This window comes from Lutjanus erythropterus, chromosome 6 (assembly GCF_056507025.1).
Source record: "Lutjanus erythropterus isolate fLutEry1 chromosome 6, fLutEry1.hap2, whole genome shotgun sequence".
Taxonomy (NCBI): Eukaryota; Metazoa; Chordata; class Actinopteri; order Lutjaniformes; family Lutjanidae; genus Lutjanus; species Lutjanus erythropterus.
Genome location: NC_139322.1, coordinates 29,142,025 through 29,167,275, shown reverse-complemented (window position 1 = coordinate 29,167,275; position 25,251 = coordinate 29,142,025). Strand labels below are relative to the sequence as shown.

General features: G+C 40.2%; 1 protein-coding gene across 1 annotated transcript in view; it reads left to right on the top strand.

Moving 5' to 3' along the window:
- The first annotated feature begins 353 nt into the window (after positions 1–353).
- Positions 354–25,251, top strand: part of sema3b (sema domain, immunoglobulin domain (Ig), short basic domain, secreted, (semaphorin) 3B) — a 99,066-nt gene continuing 74,168 nt past the window's right edge. Inside the window, exon 1 of the mRNA XM_084721568.1 lies at positions 354–889. The gene's annotated coding sequence lies outside the window, so the exon portion shown is untranslated. The remainder of the gene's footprint in view (positions 890–25,251) is intronic.

The window sequence follows — 25,251 nt, the reverse complement described above, 5'->3', positions numbered from 1 at the left end:
AACAATGAACTTGTGGATGAGTTGACATTTTAAAAAATGTGTGAACTTTGAAAAGGAACTGAAATCCAAGTGTTAAGTGCACCTTTATCCCAGTCGCACCCTGATCCTTATCACCACCAGATCAGCCAAAAAATGTGTTGGATCACAAAGAAACACACAGACACATGGACTAACACAGCACTAAACCTCAGAGGATGAAGTATGTTGAATCATAACAGGAGAAAGACACTGTGGCTTGGTGACACAGCGAGGGAGTGACTTTACCTCTGGACTGTGGCAGATAGAGGGAGTGGCGTTGAAAGAAAGAGGAGGGTGTGTGTGAGCGTATGTGTGTGAGTGTGTGTGAGTGTGACAGAGAGAGCTTTGCTTTCACGCCATGCTGAGCAGTGAAAGAGTATCTGTCACAGAGAACAAGCCAAAAGACAGAGCGTAAAAGTTAGGAGACACGGGGAAAAGGACAGAAAGAGGAGACAGAGAAAAGAGTTGGCTGAAAGCAGCTTCTGTCTTCCGTCCCACCCCCTGACTGTCTTCCCCTCCTCTCTGCTGCCCGGCCGGGAGCGAGGAGAGGAAAAAGAAAAGGAGTGCAGAGAGGGAGCTCAACCACGCTTGCTCTTTAGCGCAGGACTCTGGAATTCCAGGACCTTTGGAGTTGTGCGCACGCAAACACTCACGTACACACACACTTACACACACACATGCTGCTTTTCTCGTGGTGATACAGGACTCAGAGAGGGAGTATAAGAGAGAGAGACAGAGAAAATTAGAGAATAGCTCTTTTCCAGCCCTTTCCTGTGGACTATTTGACCATGATGGCACCTGCCAAGGGGAAAGTGACGAGGAGGGGCTGAGGACTGAAACGGGACGCAGGCGGAGGAAGCTGCTGATGAAGGTGAGATTTTTCATTTTCTGATGTGTCTTTGTCTTTTTCTGACAGGATCTATGTCCTTATTGATAAATGAAATTATTATATGTTATAATTGAATGATAAACTGATTTAGGAAGTAGTTTGTGTGAGTACAAGTGCAATTGCTCTTAATAACTGTGCAATAAAAGTGGATTGATTTGAGTTTCTGAAGCAGGGGAATGCCCTGTGTAGGTGTTTGTGTTGGAATTATGCAGCTCTGAATGTGTGTCAACTCTCTACTGTACTGGATGTGTGGTTTCATATCTGTGTGGATCATTAGGGTGATTTTCTTGGCTGGACAGAAGGAGTGTTTTTAGAGGCAGTATATGCAAGTGAGAACATTTTGTGGGCTGGTTAATTGGATTTGATCAGTGGGTGATTCATCTGAGCATAAATCAGGAGAGGAGACAGAGTTTGCGTGCATGTGGGAGAGTGTCTGTCTTGGATGTTTAATTTCCTCATGGTCCACCAGTGGAAGTGGGGGATTTAGAGGGAATTATTATTGCTTTTGCAGAAAACCTTTCTTCTCCAGTTGGCACTAATAAGTAACACTGAAGTTATGGTTTCAGTTTGAGGACATAATAATGTCTACAGAAATGTTATAGCTTTTAAATTTGACCAGTTTTTGCTTTCAAAACACTTTTGTGCCTGGAACAGTAAAGCATTATGCTGATTTTAAATCAGAAACCAATGGACGTACAGAAGATTAGAAGTCTTTGGTCCTTTTACACCTGCGGTTATTGTGTGCCTCATCCCTCCTCTCCTTCCTCCACCCTCCATCCCACCACACTCTGCCACTTTTGTTCTCTAATCTCATTTACTTCTTCCTTTTCTGCAGGTTTTCTCTCAAATCCCACAACTAATGACAGAGGCTTATCCCGTGCCACTCTGCCTCGCTCTCATCCTCTTCTCTTTTCTCCTCCTCATCCTCTTTATGACAATTCATCTGCCTTTATAAAGCTTTACATGTCTGCTCTCTTTTGTAGCATCAGCATCTTCTTTCTGCTATCAGCAGACTGTTTTGTGTGTGAGTGGGTGTATACGTGTTTTCAGGCTCACAGGTGTGCATTTTGTCTGTCATCTCACCTATTCAGTCTTGTAATCCCGGGTCTCACTGGTCTTTATGACCCCTCCACCCCAAACCCACCTTGATGTGCACAGTAACCCTCCATTACCATACCATTGAACCACACATTAACCCTTTGCAGTGAGGTGTGTTTTGGGTGTAGGGGATGGTCCAAAAAGGTGTTAAATGATAAAATGAAAGTTTTTTTGTATTAATTGTAATATGGTCATTCACAAAGGTTATTTGTTTTGTTATTATGTGACAAGCAGGTGCTACTGAGGTGGAAATTAGTTACAGCTTACTTGCAATACTTGACAGTGATTATAAGCACAACTGAGGACATTTTGCTGAACAGGTTTTTACATCATGGCCCTTCTTTAAAAGGAAACTTCACTGATTTTACACATCCACGTCTGTTTTTAATATAGGTTAAAAAAAAAAGTTGTATAAAGTCTTCTGTGGTTCCAGGAGAAGGTGTGTATGGTCTGATAAACTGCCTCATATGATGTCACTTGAGTCAGTGTATGTTGAGTCTGAAGACTACAAGTCTGACAATGCAAAAACATCTGGTCATGTCTAGCCCACTCCTAATCTAGTGCATGAGGCAACATATGTAGCTACTAGTATAACACACCAAAACCTGCAACCGAACTGTTGGTGGTCATGTTGTATTTTGGGTAATTTAGGTCTCTGGCTTTAACAAGCAAGAAAAATGCTAAATCAGTGGACTACAGAAAAAAAAAAAGCTTTGAAAAAGTGTTGACATACAGCAAAATCTGCAGGACATAGACAGAGTCACAATCCTCACACTGTCAGGCCTGATTAAGATCCTCTTGTCTCAGCTTCTCCCTGTTAGGGGTCACCACAGTGGCTCATCTGTCCACAGTGGATCAAACCCGACAGGGGAAAGTAATTTTATGATCTGCATATTTTCAGACCAGGTTCCATGATCCATGATTGGATTCTACACTGCAGTTAAAATAAATTAGATTTTTAAAAGTGCAAATTAGTAACACAGTAAACTTGAATGACAACAAATTTAGTTGAAAAATATGTCAATTGTCATGATTTTGATGAGGTCAACAGGATAATTAGCTTACAAAAATTAAGCTAACTAGCTTAGATTGATAGCTGTCACAGTGGACATGAAAAGTCAGCACATTTTTATGGTTTGATGAATCTTTAATAGCAACAACTCTAGGTTCATATTATCCTCCCTGTTGTTTACATCTTCTTTTGTCCACTGAGCTTTGGCCTACTTTGCCAGAAAACGATCTCTTTATCACAACGAGTGACATTATTTCTCCCTTAAGATTAGTTCAACCCAGAGGCATAAATACAGAGTGCAGTCAGTGTGGTTGCTCTGGTGTATGTGGGGTGAGAAAGCCCATAGGGAAGTGGGCCCTCCAGCAATTTGATGGGCAGAAGAAGAACTCATGTTAGATTGACTGGTGCCATTTGCTATATGTGTTCTTGAAAAGGGAAACCCATCTTCATTATGGTTTTCTTTTTGTTTTTAATGATAATAATGCTTATTTGACATCATATCTATCTATCTATAAAACCATAAATAAACTATGAAAAATTGAACAATTAAATGAAAAATTTCATATTTTTTCATGCATTTTTTGTTATCTACAGATATGTGATGATGATTGCTGGGTGATATGTATATTAATGCAGCCCTGTCTCATTCACAACTTGTCACATACTGACGATTTGTCACCGCCTGACTCATACAGATGTGCAGGGCACCTGTTAGCAGCTGAAAGCGACACATCAGGCTATTTACGTGACTTCAATGTAAATCCATCCGTGGAGGTGGGGTGGATGGATGGCAGGACTTTCACCAGGGTCCATGTGCTATTAAAAGTTGTAAGGCACATAATGTTATGTGCGTCACGTGACTTTCATCTTGCGAGTGGTTTCAGTATGACAAGCAACTTAAATGCGTCACGTGACTTTTGCCATGCCTTTTGTTTTGTTAGCTGCTTCACTGATGTTGTGAGGTACGTAACACAACAAACTTATTGTGACCCCAAACATTGTTTTATCCTAAACCAACCCAAATACTTTTTGTGCCTAAAATGACCCAAGCTTTGACTGTTTCATAGTGTTAATCACATGTGCTTCAGTTTCAGACAGAGGGGTGGAGAAAAATTGTGGGTATGTTGCAAGTTGAGATGAGAACACATTGGTTGATGTCTAATGACAAGTCTGTATATGACAAGAGAATACAATATACAGAGCTAATTTAGGTGCATAATCTATCAAGGCTGACAGTCCTTCATAATAACTAACACACCCTAGGGCCTGTCATAACAGTGTGCACTGGGGCCTGTTGTAACTACCTTATGCTACTGGTTCTGCCTCAGAGAAATGTTTTAATAATTAAAAATTCAATCTGCGTGTGTTTGCACTACACTACAGTTCTTCACTATGTGGAGATTTTAGTGCAGCGACAAAAGGTGTCACTTCAGGCCATGCCCAATATACATGTTTAAAACAAACAGAGGACTGAATCAAGAGATTTTGTTCTTTATGTCTTTCAGTTTGGAGGTTATTGCTGCTCATGCTAATGATCGAGCTCTTCTCCTATGTATTCCAAACACACTGCTACTGCTGATGCAAATGTAAACCTCATCACCGCCTGCGCGTCAGAGGACACAGCGTATAGAGCAGCATACGTATAATAGCTTCCACCACCTGGTCATATTCACTCTCATGTTCAATCATTTTACATGAGAGAGCAGCAAAGTGGACATTTATTTAACCTAACAGCTCCTGTGGGTTCAAGGTGGGTCCGCTGATTGCCTGGTGATGAATCGACCGCAGAGGTAACTTCATGGTTAAGGTGGCTGTACACTGATCCACTGCCACACCTTAAAACCCATTAACCCCCATCTCAACCCTTCCTCAGGAGAAAAACCCATTAACCTTCCTATTAACCCTTTCTGCAGCCTGAAATATCTACTAGGTCAGCAGAAAGTAGGTGAAAAATGTGTAAAGCATAACAGAAGTACGGTACGAGAACTAATCTTCTGCTGGACTGTCAGTGTTAGCTCTGTCAGGCTGTCTGTTTGCCTTCCTTTTGTATGAAGTATGGAGTGAAGAAAGCAGAGAGATAAGCTGCACAGCGCAGATGAGGCTAGGTGCAGCCAGAGACCGGGCAGCGATGTCAGTTTTCCTTTGTTTGAAATATTTAATGAGTGTCTCTGCTCTCTTGAAATATTGACTTTTTCCCATATAGCCAGAGGGGACAGACGGGAGCGGAGGTTGTGTTCCCTCATTCAAATAAAAAGCAAAAGGCTGTTAGCATCAAACTTTCATCAGTTTCTTTTATTTATTTATTTTTTTTGTTTTCTTTTTCGATCCTTCTGATTAAAATAAAAATAAAAGAACAATGATTCTTGCCCTTGAGTTGGCAGTTGCTGTTAATGAAGGGGAAAATGTGGAGTGTGTGTGTGTGTGTGTGTGTGTGTGTGTGTGTGTGTGTGACTGAGATTTAGTGTTCAACTGTAGATTTGTCTTACATATGAGACCATGTACAATACCCAGGGCCTTGTTTCTGGATTTATGTAGCACATATGTTCAAAAGGGGAATTTGCCAGATTCGCATTTTATTCTGATTTTTTATGTTATGATATGACGGTTGCATGCATATTTTTTCCTGCTACATTAAAGGGATCGTTCATAACTTTACTTTGCCATCAGACAGCTTTTATCTGACAAGGAACTGCTGTTATATAAGCCAAATATCACTCTCTTCAAATCAACCAAACCACAGGCGAAATTAGTCATTTTATCATGCAGAACATGGGAGTGCTGGTCTACTGCTGCTGTGTTGTGTTAATTTGTTTGTGTTATTAATCTGAATGATCATTCTACACACAAACTAAGATTTGTATTAAAATGAGTGATTCACATGATCACATTCTGTCTAGAAATGTGACTTTGTAGGAGATACAGGATACTGTGAAAGATAGCGGATCTCATGCTTTAAAGGTGTCATATGATATGTGTAGATAATCTGAACACATGGATGGAAGGATAACAAAAGAGTTGAACCTGAGGTCAGTGAAGATAGTTTCCCTAATTCATCATTGTGTTAAAAAGGCAGATAGAGGATGCTGGATAGCGTAGATTAAAGTGGAGATAACACTTTAACTGATGCTCAGGCTTGATCTTTGAAGGTGAACGGGTCTTAAAAGACAATAGAGAAAATGAGGAAAAAATAAATCAAGACAGCAGATTTCAGAGCCAAACTTGTGACATGTGTAAGGACAACTGAAAGAAGGTAAAAGCTGGAAATTCCTTTTGGTTCCTTTTGCTTAAGACGTTTATTTTAAGTAACTAAGACAAAGGATTCATTTTCAAAATAGAATATATCTTCCTCGGTTTGTAAAAAAGACAAGTCCTGATAAAGGTTCCTGGTGTACTGGACACGGGATTTTGTCATGGAAGAAGCAGTAGGAGACTCAAAGACATGTACATTGAACCCAGCTGTTTAATGTTAAGGAGCAGCAGTGGGTGTCAAAAGTATAAATATAAAAATGATAGACATTCAGTGGGAAACTCAGTAGGAAACTTCATGTCTAGGGCTGGGAATCATTTAGCAAATTTCAGCTACAGAGCAAATGTCTGAGTTTTGGCGCAATAGCAAAACGATATCTCTTTATCTTGTTGAACAGCAGATTTTCCTACAAAAATCTTTTCAGCATTTTCTGAAATTACTTAAACATAAATGGTTTGTCCATGGTTCGTGATAGTTATTTCAACTTAACTGACTCATTACAACGTATGTTAGGCCTTAAACAATATCCAGTCAACACAGTATGAAATTAAAGAAGAAAAAAGAAAAGTAGTATAAAATCATAAAGCTACACATGCTAAGTGATGATATATGACCAGCTGTAGATGGTGTGAATTTACCGTAATTGTTTTAATCTCATGACATCTGGCTACTGACCCATCTGAGACCCAAAACATGGGAATGAGGTTAATTAGGATTAAGTGTCTGCACAGATGTTGTAGATGCAGAACGTGTCATCAGACAAAAGCAGCTCATCTAAATTGATGATGGCCTGAAGTAAAGGTTAGACTGAGGACAAGGTGGTCAATCTCTGTTCACTATCAGTGGCAGTGAGTGGATGGATTTGTAACCTGGATGTTAGATCACTGGGTTAACTGGTTTTTGTTCCCTGAACTGGTTTGAAGGCTAACTAGGGGAGGGAGGAGAAGTGTAGGTGATGCCTTTTCTCTTTAGTCTTTGTACTCTGTGTAACTTCCTTCAAAAACTCCGGTTGAGCCCAAATTAAAATTAGAATGTTCTTTATTGAAATCAGAAAGTCATGATCAATGTCAAGACACTTTTTTTTCTTTTAATGTACACAAATTAAATGCTCTTAAGACTTTAATAACCCCCAGGGGCCGGTTTCAGAAAAGCAATTTGTTTTGTTTGGTGAAACGTGTCAAAATATGCAAGAGAAAGTGATGATTCATGCATATTCTGTTCTGCCATCAACTTCACATCTAAATCAAAATGTACAGTCATCAAAACTTCACAAAACAGACGGAAAAATTTCAGTAAAAGTGTTTCCTTCTTTTCATTTCTTGTTATAAAACAAGAAGAAGAGTCTTGCAGGAGAAAGTTTAAAAAATAACATAATTTAGCGAACAGGGCTTGTGCACGTTTCTTTTGGCACGCCATAAGACCGCATTCCCTGCTTGACTTGGACAACACTCACGCTCCTCTTCATCATTTGTGTTTACACTGACTGCCATCACCACACACACATCACTCTGCTCCAGTGGCAGTGATATAAAAGTGTGCTATATTACTGGAGCAGGGGTTTAGCAGCATTTCATAAAATATGAATCTTTTCACATGCCTTACATCAATCTTTTTCGATTAAGTTTTAATTTAAAGTCACAAAAGTTATCAAGTTATACAAGATTCACTGATAGATCTGGGTAATCCAGGTATGCTCATTTCAAACCAGATACTGAAATGAACCAGACTGTCAGATTATTTTTGTTCTGGTGACGTGACGTGACGTGACGTGACGTGACGTGACGTGACGTGACGTGACGTGATGTAATGCAGCTTCTTGAAGGACCACTGTGTAGAATTTAGTGGCTGAACTTTGAAACCCAGGTCTTCTGGGTCTAATTCCTGTGTTTGACCTGTCTGTCCACCCCACCTTCTCCATACACTGACTTTTTTCTGTAGTAAAACATTATTCCAGAGGTGCAGTTACAGGAAGAACGCTACAGGGTTACCCAAAGCGTCACCAACATATGGACACTGACCAAGCTGCTGTGTTTGACGGCTTGGGAGTGAGAACCTGCTGTTAGTCCATAATATGTAGTCTCAGAATTCAAAAACCCACATCAGTCAAACACTGGACCGTCAAGTCCTGGACAAACAGCACATTAAATACACCACAATGTAAATATACAGTGTATTATGGGATATTTTGTACACATGTAGGCTAAAAGCTGCTTTGCTCCCCTCTAAATATCTCTGACACTGTCTTTGTACTTCTCTTCTTACCTTTCCTTCTACTGCCTTCCCCTTCACTTCCTCTTCTTACACACACACACACGCACACACACACACACACATGCACACACTCTTCCTGTCCTTCCTAATTTCTTCTTTCTTCCTCGAATGCTCAGCTCTGTTCAGTTCTGTTGCAGAACAGCCTCTCCTTTGCCAGGCTGACCTGTAATTGCACTCTTGATTTGTGTAGACGTGTGCGTGTAAATGTGTGTGTGAGTGTGTGTGTCTGCTTGTGTGTCCGTTTGGACTTGGAGCCTGTCCTGTCCCATCACCTTGAGCGGTCATGCAGTGTTGAAGGTGAGCTGGAATTAGGAGGCTTTACACAGGAAGATAGGAAAATAACGAGATTCTCACCATCCCTGTCACACACGTAGACACACACACACACACACACACACACACACATATATATAAACACACATTATCACACACATTCAAGCACCCTTATAGTTTCAGAAACTGTCTCTGTCTCCACACACACACACACACACACACACACTGTGTCCCAGAGGAGTGCTCGAGGGGCTTATGCAGGGGATTTTGCTGTTCTGCAGTGTGCCTGTCAGATAAGGAAGGAGACGCAGGCCTGCCTGGTGACACGCTACTGAGCGCGTGCAGTGCAGCCTCCTCTCCTTCCCCTTCCCTCTTTAACCTGTCACTCAAGTCACCTGCCACCCTCTGCTGCCACCGGTGATGATACCAGACATACATTGTCTGCTATCTCATTTGTTTAACTCAAAAACATACAGACACACACACACTGGCAGGGATTTCTCTGTTCACGCCTCGTCTATCTCTGTCAGGCTTGGACCAGTATGCTCTAATGAGAAGACCATAGGAGAGGCCACTAAGCTCTACGTCCAGAAGAGGGCTGGTTTTCTACTATTCACCAGACTTATGCTTTGAAGGGATAGTTATATTATTTGAAGTGGGGTTTTACGAGGTACTTATCCTTAGTCCAAACCAACTGGACTATAGTTTGTTTGAGTTTTTGTGTAACTTTGGCGAATCCCAACTATTGTTTTAAAACAATGAAGTCACACAAAACACAAGAAAAACTAACTGATCGGGCAGCAGTAGACCAGCAAGTCCCATGTTCTGTGAGAAAAAATTGTTGATTTTTACTATGGAGTTTGGTTGGTTTGGAGAGAGCGTTATGTCATGTGCTGGTACTCCTCTCTGCTTGTCCTAACCGGAGGTGTGCCGACCACAACATCAAATAATCCAAACTATCCCCTTAACAGCATAAACAGTCCTGCTTTAAAAGTGGGTTAATGGGTGTTGGTCTGAGGCAGAATTCTTTGCTCTATCTTCATTCCTTTGTTACTGTTTTCTCTTTTTTATTTCCTTCATCTTATCCCCACCACAACCACCAACCCCCCCGTCTTAGCCCTCCCTTTCCTCACCTCCTCCCTTTCCTTTCCTCGGCCTGTTCCTCCTCCTTTCCGTCCCTCTCCTTCATGTGTCCCCCTCTTTTTTTTTTTTTTTTTTTTTACCCCTTCTCCCCACCTGTAATCCTGCTTACTGCTGTTCTGCAGCTGCTCAGGATCACAGTTGGAAAAAGAAGGAGTGTTATTGAAATCAGAGACAGAGAGAGAAAGACAGTTTTGGACTGCGCATTTATTTCGACAGTCTGGTTTCCAGGACAGCTGCTGTTTCTTTGAAATTGTTTTCATTATTAATAGTCTTAGTTTGATGTAAATTTATGGAGCTTGCCTGTGTAGCCAGTAGTGATTTGGTGTAGTAATGATTGATCTGGTCTATGGATGAGCTGCTTGGTAAGAGAAGGGCATTTTGCCAGCACCTCCAGCCTCTCATCATCCTCATGCATCCACTCCTGTTTAACAGCTGCTGTCAGGCCCACATACACCAACAACTCTTCATTCCATTGTTTTTCATCCTTTATTACACACTCATGGCAGAGAGCTTCCACACTGAGAGCTGTCCTGACGATCGAGAGCGGTCTGGATTCAGTAACTTGTCCAAGTACATGTAGCCAGAAAGGGCTGGGGAATCAACCACCAACTTGTAACTTGATTAATTTCTGTCTGTCTATCTAAAAATGGGCAAAAATTTGATTATGACAATCAATTTTGATTAAGTACGATGCAGAAAACCACATACAAGGAGTTATTTATAAAACTGATGTGGAGATGATCTTACGTCTAAGTAAAGTCTAGTAAGTGATTTTCCAGCTGGTTATCTAGGGCATCACAGTCTGGGATGCATAGGGATCCATGCCTGTAGTGAGAATGTCATAGCAATTGCATGTTTGGCTAGTCCATCAAATAATGCATGTTGCCTGGCCTCAGTCTACCACTGTAATGTTGTCTTCCCGATAAAACCGTAAACCCTCATTTGTGCTGCATTTTATAAGGGCAAATCTCTGATTATAAGGCAGGTGCCGTGGATTGATCTTCTGACCAAGTTCAAGTAAAAATCTAAGGACATTTTAATAAATAAGGCCCCAGAACACAATGTTGACCTGTGAGGGACTAAGAGGCCCTCTCTCTGTCCATGTCTGTCCAGGCAGATAGTGTCCAGCCTGTGATAAAGACACTGAATGAACAAACACTATTGTGTTTAGGCTTAATGAAATGGCTGCTTCTGCATCTTCCATGTGCAGGTAAACACTTTAACCCTTAGCTTTTCTACCTTTACATGATTATATCTTGCACAATACTCAGTTGGCCCTTCATGTTTCAGTGTGTTCAGTCTTGTCTACATTAGCCAGTTTCTCTCCACATCCACCCACCCTACCATGAAAACCCTCTTGCCTACGCCCTTGGCCTCTCCTGTCTCAAGCAGTCACCCTCCACCACCATCGCCACCAGCCTCTTTCCTGACACCATCCCCCAGCCCCAGCTCTCTTGGCAGCTCCTCCAGGCAGGCTAATTGACTCAGTCCCAGGAGGGGGGGATCATGCCACATTTCTAATTTGGCTTCCCCTCCTCCAGATAAAAGCTACATCCCTCCACTATCAATCTATGTGCCTTTTCATTTCTTTTTAGTTTTATATTTTCTACATTTTTAACAGTACAGTCTGAGCAACTTATATTACAGGGGTCTGAAAAAACATGTCTTCTTCTATATACCTTTCTTACATCTTTGTTTTTTTTTCTTTAGCTCGCTATCTATATGACTGGCAGCCCCAAATACAGACATAATACATGAAAGGACAGATACACACACACTCACAGAGCACAGCACTCTGCCTTTGCTCACCATGGGGTTCACCTTCAGAGAGCCTCCATCTCCTCAAACCGCACCTGGGGACTACAATGGGCGTGTCTGAAAGTGTGTGTGTGTGTGTGTGTGTGTGTGTGTGTGTGAGTGTGCATGTGTGTGTCTATAAACCAGTCTCTCATCCCTCTAACAAGCAGACAGATGGAGAACAAAGACATTTTGTTATTGATTGTATCACACTTCAGAATCAGAAGAAATAATCAGAAAAGTCTCCAACATGCCCAGATTGGGAATTGGAGGTTTGGGGATTTGGAGACTAAACAACAGAAAGTATAGATTTTTGTGGACCTATAAACGTGTGTATTGAGTTTATACCATGCTGCTATACTGTTTCATATGTGTGAATGCAATGATGAACATCTGTACAGGAGCTGTGTGTTTCAGAACTGTGTGTTAACGCCTCTGCAAAAGAGAGGTGGAGTAAACCTCAAAAGCACTGACCCAAGGAGGGGTTTCATAATACAATGGTTGAAATTAAACAACAAATACACACACACACACACACACACATCAGGTATGCACACAGTAACACAGTAGCTCGGCAAAAGTCAGGCATCCTGGCAGGTTTTGTGCAGGAAACATGTTTGGTATGTAGCAGTAGCTGTGGCCATTAGTAAAATGGTATTTTCAGATGGACAGATAAGGTATTTTAGCCAGAGGCTCGGGGTCGGCCGGTCTTGTGGAAAAGACATCTGACACGTAGAGAGTTGTTACCTTCAGTACAGTATGTGGAAAGATTTCAGGTCTGTTTTTTGTATTTGGAGAAGAGTGGAAAAGGCATCCCTATTTTTAAATAACAAGTGAGAGCTGGTCGGACTGATTTTGAATTTTGAGTTTGTGCCGTTTTATGCAGGTTTCCGTTTGTTCTATATTCTAACAGATGTACAAGAGAGGTGCATTTTTGCATAGCATTTTTCACAGCTGTACCGTAACAGAAACGTAATGGGCCCCAGATGACTGTAGCTTTTGATCCAGTTTTTGGACATTTAAAGAACAAAAATTCTTTCCAGTTCATCTTTAACTGAAGAGTACAGTTTCTAAATTCACCATCAGGTGGCTCAGGGAAATTCACACTTGACCAATGCCTCCAGAGAGGAGACCCAGGGTGAATTCCAGGGGTGGTTCTTTTAACAGAACTAATTGATACTGGTCATAGGTGGGAAGCCAGAGAGAGATCATGTTCTATTCAAAGTTCCCATTAAGTCAAAATGTTGTTTTTTTATATAACATACATATCGACACCAACATGCCAGTATCTGGTACAACAATAAGAAAAAAAAAGTTGTTTTGTAGATATTCTGAAGTAGGAAAACCATAAAAACTGTTAATTCATCCTGCACTCGGGGGCACTCGTGACACTACCGGAGCATGGAAAGAGAATACATCTATTCACAATAGTGGGTTAGAGGTTTTCTGGGAGCCTAACGTCACTGTACAAATCCACAACATTACTTTATTCAGTGATTTGGGTAAAACTGGATCATATTTTATGAAGAAAATATTTTCTAGTTTTCCCTCTGGCTGGATGGACAGACAGCCTATTGCTTTACCCTTGTTACCACATGGTGCAGGAACAAGAACACAAATGTGACAAACAAAACAAAAAAAACCCCAAACAAATATGCATTTTTCAATGCAGCCTAAAAAAAAGTGGTTTATATAAATGATGTAAATGTCTCTGGGCCCAGCCTTCTCATTGAAAGGAGACCATTTAGGAGGTTTAGCACCTGATTAGGACCATGCCTCTCTGTTGATATACTGTGGGTATGTTCAGATGGAAGGAGATCCCGTGACAGAACACGCTGGAGAGCTTTTACGTCCCGTCTGACATTAGAACACCTTGTGATCCCTCAGGAGGAGCTGGTGAAGTCTAGAGTCTAGGGAGTCTAACATTGCTTCACCATCTACTGCAATGACTTGAGGATATAGATGAAAGATACCTCTCCACACAATAAAGCACAATGCCAATGTTCAGAAAGGATCAAGTAACCCTTTTATTGACCCATCTTGCATTTATTTTTCATCTAAAAAATGCTTTTGCCAGAACGAAAGCATGTTCTGGTACACTGTGGATGTAGCTGGTTACCGTCCCACCCGAGACATTTGTCACAAGAATATTCTCTCACTCTCATACCTTCTGTTGCTAGAGGCAATGAAGTACAAACACCTTGATGTTATACAGAGATTCAAACCTGTTTTTATTGGCAGGAATGAAAAGTTACCATCCTCCAATATAGAGCCGACAGTCTTTAATGTGACCGCTGATTATGAACTGGAACTATGGAGAGAATTGGCTGCTGTCTTTATGTGTGGGTGATGGGGCTTCAAACAGCAAAGTCTTTCATGCTTCAGACCCATATGCTTATATACTGCTCACTGCATCCCTCATTAGCCATGGTTTTGTGTGTGTGTGTGTGTGTGTGTGTGTGTGTGTGTGTGTGTGTGTGTGTGTGTGTGTGTGTGTCTTTTGATGACCACCTACAATGTGAATTCCCTTGTTGATTAAAGATGGGGAGTCTGTTCCTGTGTACTGCATATATACATTTGATTGTGCACATATATCAACTGGGAGCATTTTAATGCATGTATTTGTGATGTGGGACAATACATTTGATTGATTACTTACATGTCGAATGTGACAGCTGAGAGAAGCAGGGAAGGCAGAAGAAGAGAAACAGAGAAAAGAAGAATCAGAGGTAGAAGAGAATGAGGGTGGGGGGTGGAAAATACACAGGCAGATGAGAATGAAAGAGGGAAGAAAAGTTTTTGAAGACAGCAATGGATTAATGTGAAATGTGCCACAGCAGGTTGTTCTCTGTTACACATACTGTAAAAAATCATACAGGAAGTTAGCGGACTCAACTAATACTTTATTTTTTTTTAAAAGTTGTATTTATTCAAGTTAATTAAACTTAAAATGTCTCAATTATTATCAGAACACTTCAGAACTCATAAATATGAGTTCTTCTAACTTGAAGTCCTTTGACTTGAAATGATGTACTGTTCAGAGTTCAATTAAACTCATTAAATTATTTTTCTTAAGAAACATGATCAGCATATTAGCAGACTTCCCCGAATGAATTGTTTGAAAATTAAAACTCTCCTGAGACCCCTCTTTTTCATAATTTGAAGAAAAAGTCATGGTTGCTTGTTTTCACAATAATGAGAACACTATGAACCCTGATGAAGGTTCCTACTCCTTGACACTTACAATCTATTAAATTCGCTGGGAGCAGTTTCACATATTGTCTGTGTGCCAATGTTGGAGCAGCTGAAGCTGAAGATCTTTGTGTGAAATGAAGAACTTACTCTTCAAACTGAGAAAATATAAAGGGAAATGGGATTTGTTTGTGTTGTTCATCAGTGTGACTAAAGAGTTGTTGGTTCAGCTCAATACCTTATTCAACATGTTTTTTCAAATACGAGTGCCTTGATCACAAGTTTATTTGACTAGAAAGGTTTATTTGTCTGGAATCATTACAAAATTACCTCACTTTGTCTTCTTTTCCAGTGCACTGAGGCAACAGATCACTTTACTCTCCATTTCTCTGTACTTATTTCTCTCCTTCCCTGAATTCTTTCCTCTAAACATCCCTCCTTCCCCTCCTCACTCCCCATCCTCTGTTTCTTATCTTCTACTTCTCTCACTTTCACTCTTCCACTTACCATTCCATTTGCAGTCTTTTTTCTCATAACGAAAGATGGATGGAAACATTTGGCGACCGAAGAAAGATGGAAAGTGGAGGTGATGTGGGAGGTACAACTGGGTCAGAAAACCTGCTTTTTGCTGATAAGGTCAGAGTCAGAGGTCAGTAGCTGATGACGGTATCTACCTGAGGGCAAAACAAACACACCCATGTACCTCCTCTCCTTCATTTGCTGCTTCACCTACAGCAGGGGTCCTCAAACTTTTTCAGCTCAGCTTCCCCGAAGAGAAATTTGGTGCCTTCCCAGGACCCAAACTTATGAAAATACTAATTGAAATGAAAAGTGTAATGCACTAGAAAAGGGCAAATGGGAGCAGATCAAAATGAGGCTTGGTACTAAGATACTATAGTGACAACTCACATTTCCCATCATGCCTTCTGGCATGAAGGGAAATGTGAAATGCATGTTTGTGTAGCCTAATTGTCATTTTTTTTTGTGCTGGTTTTGCGGTTTTAACGATTCATGAGATGACTTTTCGGTCTTTGACACATTTTGTATCCCAACCTTAAGTTTTGGTAAAATGCTAATTTAGATCATTTCATTTTTCGTGCACATGTGTAGTTTATTGAGTCTAGTTTGTGGTTGTGCATCTGTCCTTTGTGCAAACACTGTGCTTTTGACATCTAGATGTGATTCAAGATGTAGTCACTGAAGGCATACATCTTTATGTTATTGGCTGAAACTTCAAAAATGTCTGCAGAGAAAAGATATTTTCTTAATTGTTGAAAAGAATCTGCAGGTCCTCTGGTGTTATGATGTAGGCTATTCATTGTGTGAGTGTTAGAGTGTGTATGTGCATGTATGGCTCAGTCTGTCTTTTGACAGTAATGGTGATAGATGAAAGCCAGAGACATTATTAGTGACCAGCATTGTGCAGGGAGTTTAGTCTGCGTGCTGGAGATACAAGTGGAGGAAAGAAAAGAGCAGGCTGTGACATGCTGAACAACAGTTGGTTTTCACCTACATACCTGGACACACCTTCACTCTACACACAAACACATATACTATACGTATACTTCTACCTATAGTAAAGATGGCAATGCTTACACTTTCAGTGAACTGTTATAAATCCATTTGTGTCGGTATAAAAAAAATTTCAAAACTAGCATGTGTGTTTATTAGATCAGTGCTTTTTATTTTCATTTTAGCAAGGGCTGTTCATTTCACTGACTTTGTTCAAAAGTTTTTTCAAAACTTCTTCTATTAACGTCTATACTTTGAAAATAGCACAAATCAATAGCTAACATCACCTGTTGTTGTCAGATAATTGTTGGATCATGACATTGCAATTTGTGAAGTGGCCACAAAATATAAGTGTGAGTTTAGGTCACAATTATTCACAATTCTATTATTAGAAAAACACTTTTACCAAAACATATTTGCTGTGTTTCAGTTTAATCACAGTTGCTGTGACAGTGAGACAGGGTGATGCAAGACTCTTCTTCTTTATTCTAAAGGGGTTTATTTCACAATAATGACCCATTCACTGTACATTATCCTGCTTATTGAACAGGTATTTACCAAAAAACTTAAATAATTTGACACAAAATATTGATTATTTTATTGTTCCTCCAGGGTCTATGATCAGACCTGTGCCCACAGACACTAAATAAATGAAAAATAATAAATAACAGACCTTAAAATGCTGAAACTGACCAATCAGAATCAAGTATTTAACAAAGCTGTGTTTTGGGCTTTATTTGACAGGACAACCTTTAGCTAGACAGGAGCCCTGTGACACTGGATGGCCTCACTGTGAATGAATTGTGAGAATGGTAGCCACATCCCAAAGCATACTCTGCTTCATCGTCGATTTTACTCTAGATGGGGCCATAATTTACAAAATTGCTGCTGTATGGAAGAAGACTTGAAAGTAATAATGGAGACCATAAACTCATTAGGAAACAGTTTACTGAGGTCATTAATCAAGTAAGAAGTAGGGTCATTTTGCCATAAGGTACATACAATCAGTATGTTTTGCAGTATTTTTGCAGCCTGTGGAGTCGCCCCCTGCTGGCCATTAGAAGGAATGCAGGTTTAAGGCACTGCTGCATTAGACTCACTTTTCAGACTGTTTAATGTATGGTCTTGTGCTTCCATTCACTCAAAACTGACATTTTATCAACTTCACATTCATACCTTAAAGGCTCACCAACCACGTTCCCAACCCTAATCCTAACTTTCCAACCTTTATAATAAAACCAACCCTAAAATAAACATTTTACTTTGAGGGGACCAAGTTATGCCCCCAGATGGGGGTTGAGCTCCTTTAGTGTCACTGTGTGACAGATCAACTGTGTGTTTTTATCGCACAATGTGATGAATACAGAGAAAACACACACACACACACAAACACACACTCCTCAAACCCTGTCATCAGTCGTTCATGTCCTGTAGGGCTGCTGTGCTGCAGTGGAGGTTTAACAGCAGGGCGTAGCTACACACTGACACACTGGTGCTAACTTCCTGTACAGAAAAAAAAAAAAAAAAAATCAAGCATTATTAGTCAAGTAAGCGAGACCTCTCTGAAAGCCAATGAACCGTAGGGTGTAAAAGTAAAACCGCTTCCCTCCCATGCTGTGTGTTATGATCTCTCAGTGGCTTTATGTGAGGCCCTGTCATCCATCCTCCATATGAACTCTGAGACTGTGTAAAGACTCAATGAAGTTCTCAGGTCATCTCTGTGAAACTATCAGAGACACACTGGGCTTGAAAACACTGCAGTGCTGTAAAAAAAAAAAAACATGAATAAATGTATGTGTCAAAGAGACCTTTTCACTTATACTGGTCATTACAAATGACCAACATGTTTCTTTGGTTTGATGGTTATAGTTTAACTTTTAACAAAAAGATAACCAATAGCTGAATATGTAAGTCAGAATATGTTGCTCCATACCATATTAAAACTATTTTTAAAATAGTTTTGTAACATATTCCAAATAAAAAAAAGATTGACTAATTGGTCTTCTAGTTGACATTCAATGACAACACAGGTTAACTTTACAAACTCTGAACTTTGATATTAAAAAGCAATTGAAATCTCAGGGGCTAGTGAATGAAAAACGTCTCGGTGTGTGAAAACAAAATGGAATGCAACAAACTGAAGTATGCTTGGGAATTTAAAGCTGTTGTCTTACTGTAAACCTACTCCAAACATGTACTCTTGGAGATCTGCATGAAATACCAAATATACAGATGTATTTTAATCTGTATGGTAACAAAAACGATTATAAACGACTTAACCTGGTTCACTCCAATGATTGGGTTAATAAGACAATTTTTTGTACCCATGGAAAGCTAAAATCTCAAGGCACACATATATTCATATCTATACAAAGCATCCTAAAGGCCTAAAAGATTATATCATTTTGTAGAATTTGTGTGCACCAGGCGAGTCTCTCAGTGATGCTCTAACTATCAAAGCTTTGTTGACAGTTTCAAAATTTGAACCAATTCATGTCAAGGTTATAAGGATTAAACCTTATTTAGTCATCAGATGTAATCCAGACAGAACATTAATCTGCAATATAAACTTAGATTGAATTCAATTTTATACTTGATTTGGCTTAATCCACTTTGAAAGTTGATTTGGTTTAAAATGAAAGCCTTGATTTAAGACTTAATCCTTGTTAGTTTGAATCTCATTTGGCAAAATCAATGAGCTGGGATACCATCAAGCCTGTCAATCTCCATAAAAAAAATATACTCCGTCCATGGACTCTGAGATCCATTTATTATGACAAGAGGCAAAGAAAGATGAACGGAAAAGAAAGCAAGCAAGCAAATCTGCTGAATCCAACCCTGTATTCAGTTTCTGGCCCCTCGTCTTCCTCTCTGCTCTCCCTCTCATCCTGACATGAAATAGTCATTAGGTGTAGTGGTAATTCAGCCCAGCCGTCTTTCCACATTAGCTAATGTGCATCAGAAATGTCAGGAGCGTGTATGTGTGTGTGTGTGTAGTGTGTGTCTTCATGTATACAGTATCTGGATCTCTGTGTATGCGGGTCTGCCTGCGTCAGCATTCGGAAGTGTGTGGTTCTGTCAGGACTCTGCTTGTGTGTGTGTGTGTGTCTGTGGAGGGGGGGTGCTGTTTAACTATGCTCATGGGGTCCAAAAACCAGGAGTCCACTACACTTGTGGGGTCCAACCAGCTTTGTGGGGCCAAAATGCTGGAGTCCACAAATTTAAGATGCTGTTTGAGCGCTAAGATTTCATTTTTAGGGTTACAGTTAGAAATAGGTTTAGGGTTAGTGTAATGGTGTTAATGATGGGTCCCCACAAATATAGTTACACAGTCTGTGTGTGTGTTTCGTTGTGCGGTTCGCATGACGAGGTTTTCTGTTCTACGGTCGACAGGTGCTAAATAATAAAAGCACCAAGAACAAGCAAGAGGAAAGGAAAAGACAAGACAAAAGTACATGAGGAAGAGACAAGGAGAGGCAAGAATAGAAGAAAGACGTGTGGAGAGGAGGAGGAGGAGAAAGTGAACACAGGCAAGAAGAGGACAGAAGAGAAAAGTTGCTTGTTCAACTCTGAAACTCTAAACATCACTTTCTCCTCTGGATGTCCTTCCTTTGTTTAGGTTATTAAAAAAAAAAACTTCAAACCTGCTCTCAGCTGCTGTTGGTGAGCAGTGCCAAGCAGCAGCAGCAGAGCTCTTCTCTCATTATGGAGGTTTGGAGGCAAGGAGGGAAAAGCAGCGCTGTAGGGCATGACTGATGGTTTGTTGGTATTGTGTGTCTTGTGTATGAATAAGGTAATTTCCCTCTTTGAAACGCGAACTCCTGCGACAAAGCGAGAGTGATAGTGGAGGGGGGTGTAGGGCAGAAAATGGAAAAGAGGCAGACACAAAGGAGTGAGACATCACAAGGTGACATCTGATGTCAGGTTTCTGCGACTGTCGCCTCTGTGTCTGCATTCTGTGTGTGTGTGTGTGTGTGTGTGTATGTATGTATGTATATGTGTGTATGTGCCTGTATGAGTATGACAGACTTGTATAATTTACACTGGGTTGCACCAACAAAGAATGAGTGCTGCTGGGAACCAGTAAGTTACCAATAAAATAGGGGAGAGCAGTTAATTTTCCTATGCTCTGTATTAAAATTGTTTGCTAGCTAGCAAATAAGCAAAAATAAAAAGTTTAAGTTAAAAAAAAAAAAAGATGTTGTAGCTAAAACCAGACAAAGAATGTTATATTATTTGCTAGCTTGCTAAAAAGTTAACAAAACAGTACATTGTTTGCTGGCTAACTAAAATGTTGTTGCTGAAAAGATGACTGTAACATACCAGTCACCTGTACCAGGACACCGTGCATCATATCGTCCTCAGAATCTGTATCTTTGTAATACTGATAACAAATGATGTTGCTCTAGATTATTCTGTTTTAATCCAAGCATCAGTATTTGATGATTCTACCTTTACAGTTAATACTGGATCACGTTTTAAATTGGAGTCCAAAGTTTTAGTGAAACAGAATTAAATTTAATCTAGGTTTAGAGTAAAAACTCAACTGAGGTTTAAAGAGAGGTTTAAATTAAATCTTTTTTCATTATAAGATGGTTTAAAGTTTGTTACATCATAATATGAAGTTAAACCATGATTTAATGAGGTTAATGTATGACATACATGGTGCATGAATCTGTGTATGCTTTCATTTTCGTTGAACTGTATCTTAAAACAGTTAATGTCATTATTAAATGAATGTGCTGTGCTCAGCATTAAGCCGAGTGTATAATGACAGTGTGTCAACAGAAATTGTCATCTATCTGCCAGTGTTGCGTTTCATTGATTCACCCAGATCTGAGACAGCTGTACTCAGGGGCCCCTCAGTAACTCTATAGCTACACAGCACACACACACACACACACACACACACACACACACACACACACACACACACACACACACACACACACACTCAGAGGCGCACACCTGGACACGGTGAATCCTACCCCAAGGGCAGCTTTAAGGAGGACAGCTGTGAACGGAGAGGGAGGCCAAGATAAACTACAGGAAGAGCTAAATGTTATAGAGGAAGCAAGCAGCTAGCGCACGGCAGCGCTACTGTGTGACGGCTGATCAGAGCCAGCTGACTGCTAGTTGTTGCATGAATACATCGAGGATGTTGATTACAGTCAATTAAAAATGCTGGCTTTTTGTAATATCAATGAATCCTTATCACACTACTGACAGTCTCTTAACATTGTGAGAAATCTGCTGCACCAATTGATGATACAAGAATACTTTACTTTTACTAACTTTTTGACCTATATTCAAGTGAATACAGCAGAGTCACTATTTAATGTTCAAACTGATTAACTTTATTGTTTTTTGTAAATATGTGGTCATTCTAAATTTGATGCCTGCATCAAATTCTTTCCCATTGATGCTTGATATACAACTTCAGGTGCTCAACAGTTCTGGGTCTCATCTGAGATGGACTGAGAAGTTGACAGTGTTATATATGTCTTAACTTCTTTGTAGATACAGTGACAAACTGTGCTGCCCGACATCAGGTTTCCAAAGTGTTCCTGAGCCCATGAAGTATCCTTTATATAATCATGTGGATTTTTCATCCAGTATTTAATGCAGTGCCACCTGAGGGGTCAAAGGACACAGGCATTCAAAGCAGCTTTTCATCGTTGCCCCTTACATGCAGAGATTTCTCTGGATTCTCTGAATCTTTTAATGAAATCATAGCTTGTAGATGCTGAAATCCCTAAATTCATTGCAATTTTGTATTGAGAAATTTTGTTCATAAACAGTTTTTCACAAAGTGGGGAACCTCTCTTCATCCATGCTTGTGAATGACTGAACCTTTCAAAGATGCTCCTTTCATACTCGATCATGACACTATCACCTGTTATCAGTTAACCTGTTCACCTGTGGAATGAACACTCCACAACTTCTCCAGTCTTTTCTCCAACTTTTTAAAAATGTGTTGCAGGCGCCAATTCAGAATGAATGACTGATTACAAAAACAATAGAGGTTATCAGTTTGAATATTAAATATCTTGTCTTTGTACTTTATTCAACTGTATACAAGTCATAAAGGATTTGCAAATCACTGGATTCTGTTTTTATGTACTTTTACACATGAATTTGTGGAATTTTGTGGAAAAACTTCTGTGGAATTGCGGTTGTACTTCAATGCTGATATGAAATTAATGAATAACTTGCAAAGTCTAATAATCAGAAATGTTTAAAAAAAACCTCATAATTGTCCTGTATGTGGATAAAGATTATTATAAAGTTTTAAAACACCCATTGTATGACGTTTATTTGACACATTTCTGTCATCTCTACTGTGCCTTTTGATGAGCTTGCTGTGTTAGGAGAGTTACCGTACATAAATCAATTTGACTGGACTTGGACGTAACTACGGAAAAATATTTCATGAAGTTATTTTTGTTAATAGTGTCCAGAGCTGTGAGTGCAGGTTGGCCAGGAAACGTAGCCAGAGATGGAGTCATATGGAGATTGGCAACAGAGCATTGTGCAGACAGAATGACTGGTATGTGTATGTATACACTACAGTGTGTGTGTGTGTGTGTGTGTGTGTGTGTGTGTGTGTATGTGTTCTAGGACGGGTGAGTAGGCTAAGTATTGAGGCGGAGTTTGGACAATTAAAAGAATTCCTGACTGCATTCTTCTGTGAAAAACTCCTGTACACACACCACTGTTCTGCCTCTCTCACCACTCTCTTATTCACACGTTCACACTCTTCTCTTCCTCTTGGCCAATTAAACTGTCAGTCTGTCTCATGATCTGCCTCTCTGTCTCACTCTCTCTCTATTTAGCCTGTTTTACTGTACAGTAAGCATTTGTACCACCTCTACTCTCTCTGACAGGGAGAGGGAGAGAGAGGGTAGATGTGACACCCAATATCCTCTAATCCGTTCTCCCGTGTGTGTGTGCGTGTGTGTGTGTGTGTGTGTGTGTGTGTGTGTGTGTGTGTGTGTGTGTGTGTGTGTGTGTGTGTGTCTGTGAGTGAGTATGTGAATCCTCTCACTATGACAGTGCCACACACAGTGAAGCTTATTACCTGCTTACCTCTCTTGTGTGTCTTGCATTCCTCAGCGACTGTTTGTTCATAATGCATCTGTGTGTGTGTGTGTGTGTGTGTGTGTATGTGTGTGTGTGTGTGTATGTGTGTGTGTGTGTGTTTGTGTGTGTGTGTATTTGTGCACATATGCAGGAACTAGCGGGGGATTTCAGATCCCTTCACAGTAAATGTCTAAGGTGACTTTATCTTTAAACACACGCTCTAAACCCCCTATATTCCCAGACTGCTGACAGCAAACCTCCTGTACGCTCTTAGAAATAAAGATGCTAACTAGAACCATAAACTGGTGATTCCCATACGAGAACCCTTCTTCCTGCAAGTTCTACCTAAGCCAAGATAAAGGATTATATCCAGAACATCTGTGAAATGTTTCACTCACAACCAAGTATGAGAGCAGAGAACATTTTCATGGTATAATCGTTCCACGCAGAACCCTGTCCAGGGGTTTTATACAGAACCTTTCCACTGTCAAGTGTTTTATCTAGAACCCATCCATGAGATTGTACCAAGAACCATTTTATATCCCAAGAGTTTTATCTAGAACCCACCCAGGGGCTCTGCTAACCCCCCTTTTAAATGACAGGGATTTTATCTTGAACACCTGCAGGGAATTCTGCAAAGAAACCTTTTATATTTCAAGGGTTTTATCTAGGACCCACCCAGGAGGCTCTATTGAGAACTATTTTCTATTCCAAGGGTTTAATCGCGAGCCCAACCGGGGGTTCTACCAAGAACTTTTTTATACTTTGGTGCAAAGAACCCTTGACAAACCCTTGATGAAAGAGTTCAACAAACCTGAATCTTTTGGATGAAAAGGGTTCTTAATGACACCTGTAGCCTTCAAAAGAACCCTTGACAAACCTTTTATTCAAAAATGGGTTCTTTAGAAGCAAGTGGTTACAGAAGAACCATTTGGGAACCCTTATTTTTAAGAGTGTATTGCTGCTGAATTGCAGAAATGTTGCATTGCAGTAAGAATATTCAGTGTATATCACTGACTGATCATCTTTTAGGCGTGATGGAGGGGTCCATGTTTTTGTCTAATTCACAAAACTCCTGCGTCAAATCCCTCTTTGCTGTAAGTACAAGACTTCAGTCATGTTGACACTTATGGAAATGAATTGAGCTGAGGATAAGGGGATTTGTTACCAATCCCATCTGTCATCTTCCTAAGTGGTCTCAAATCCTGGATTATATGCTACTTCTTCTGAGAGGATGATGAGCTACAGTTGGGCTGAAGGCTTTTACAGGTGCAGGTTTCACTTTTCACTGCTTATACTGTACCACTGGCATCTGGCTCTGTCACCAGAAGCAATAGTTTGAAGAAACCTCAATGGCTGTTTTCGGATTTTTGTTGCAATGTATTAATGTAGATTAGCTCTAAAGTATAACAGCTTCTCATGGGCATGTGCAGAATAAATGCTTACAGACATGCATTTTTAGCTTCAATATCTAGTGAGTACACAATATGCTCGTGTTAAATCAGATAGGATTTCAAAATAAGTATTTTTGCCAAAAACTGAATCTTGCACATCTGCCAAACAGGCGCAGTGTTCCTTTACTCCCTGGAAAATGAATTCAGTCTCAGCACAGACAGTTGTGTAATTCCCCATAATTCATCACCCTCCTAGGTCAGATCTCACATGGTGTAACTTCTCAGAAGACGACAATGCTTCAGATATGTTGTCACTTTAGGA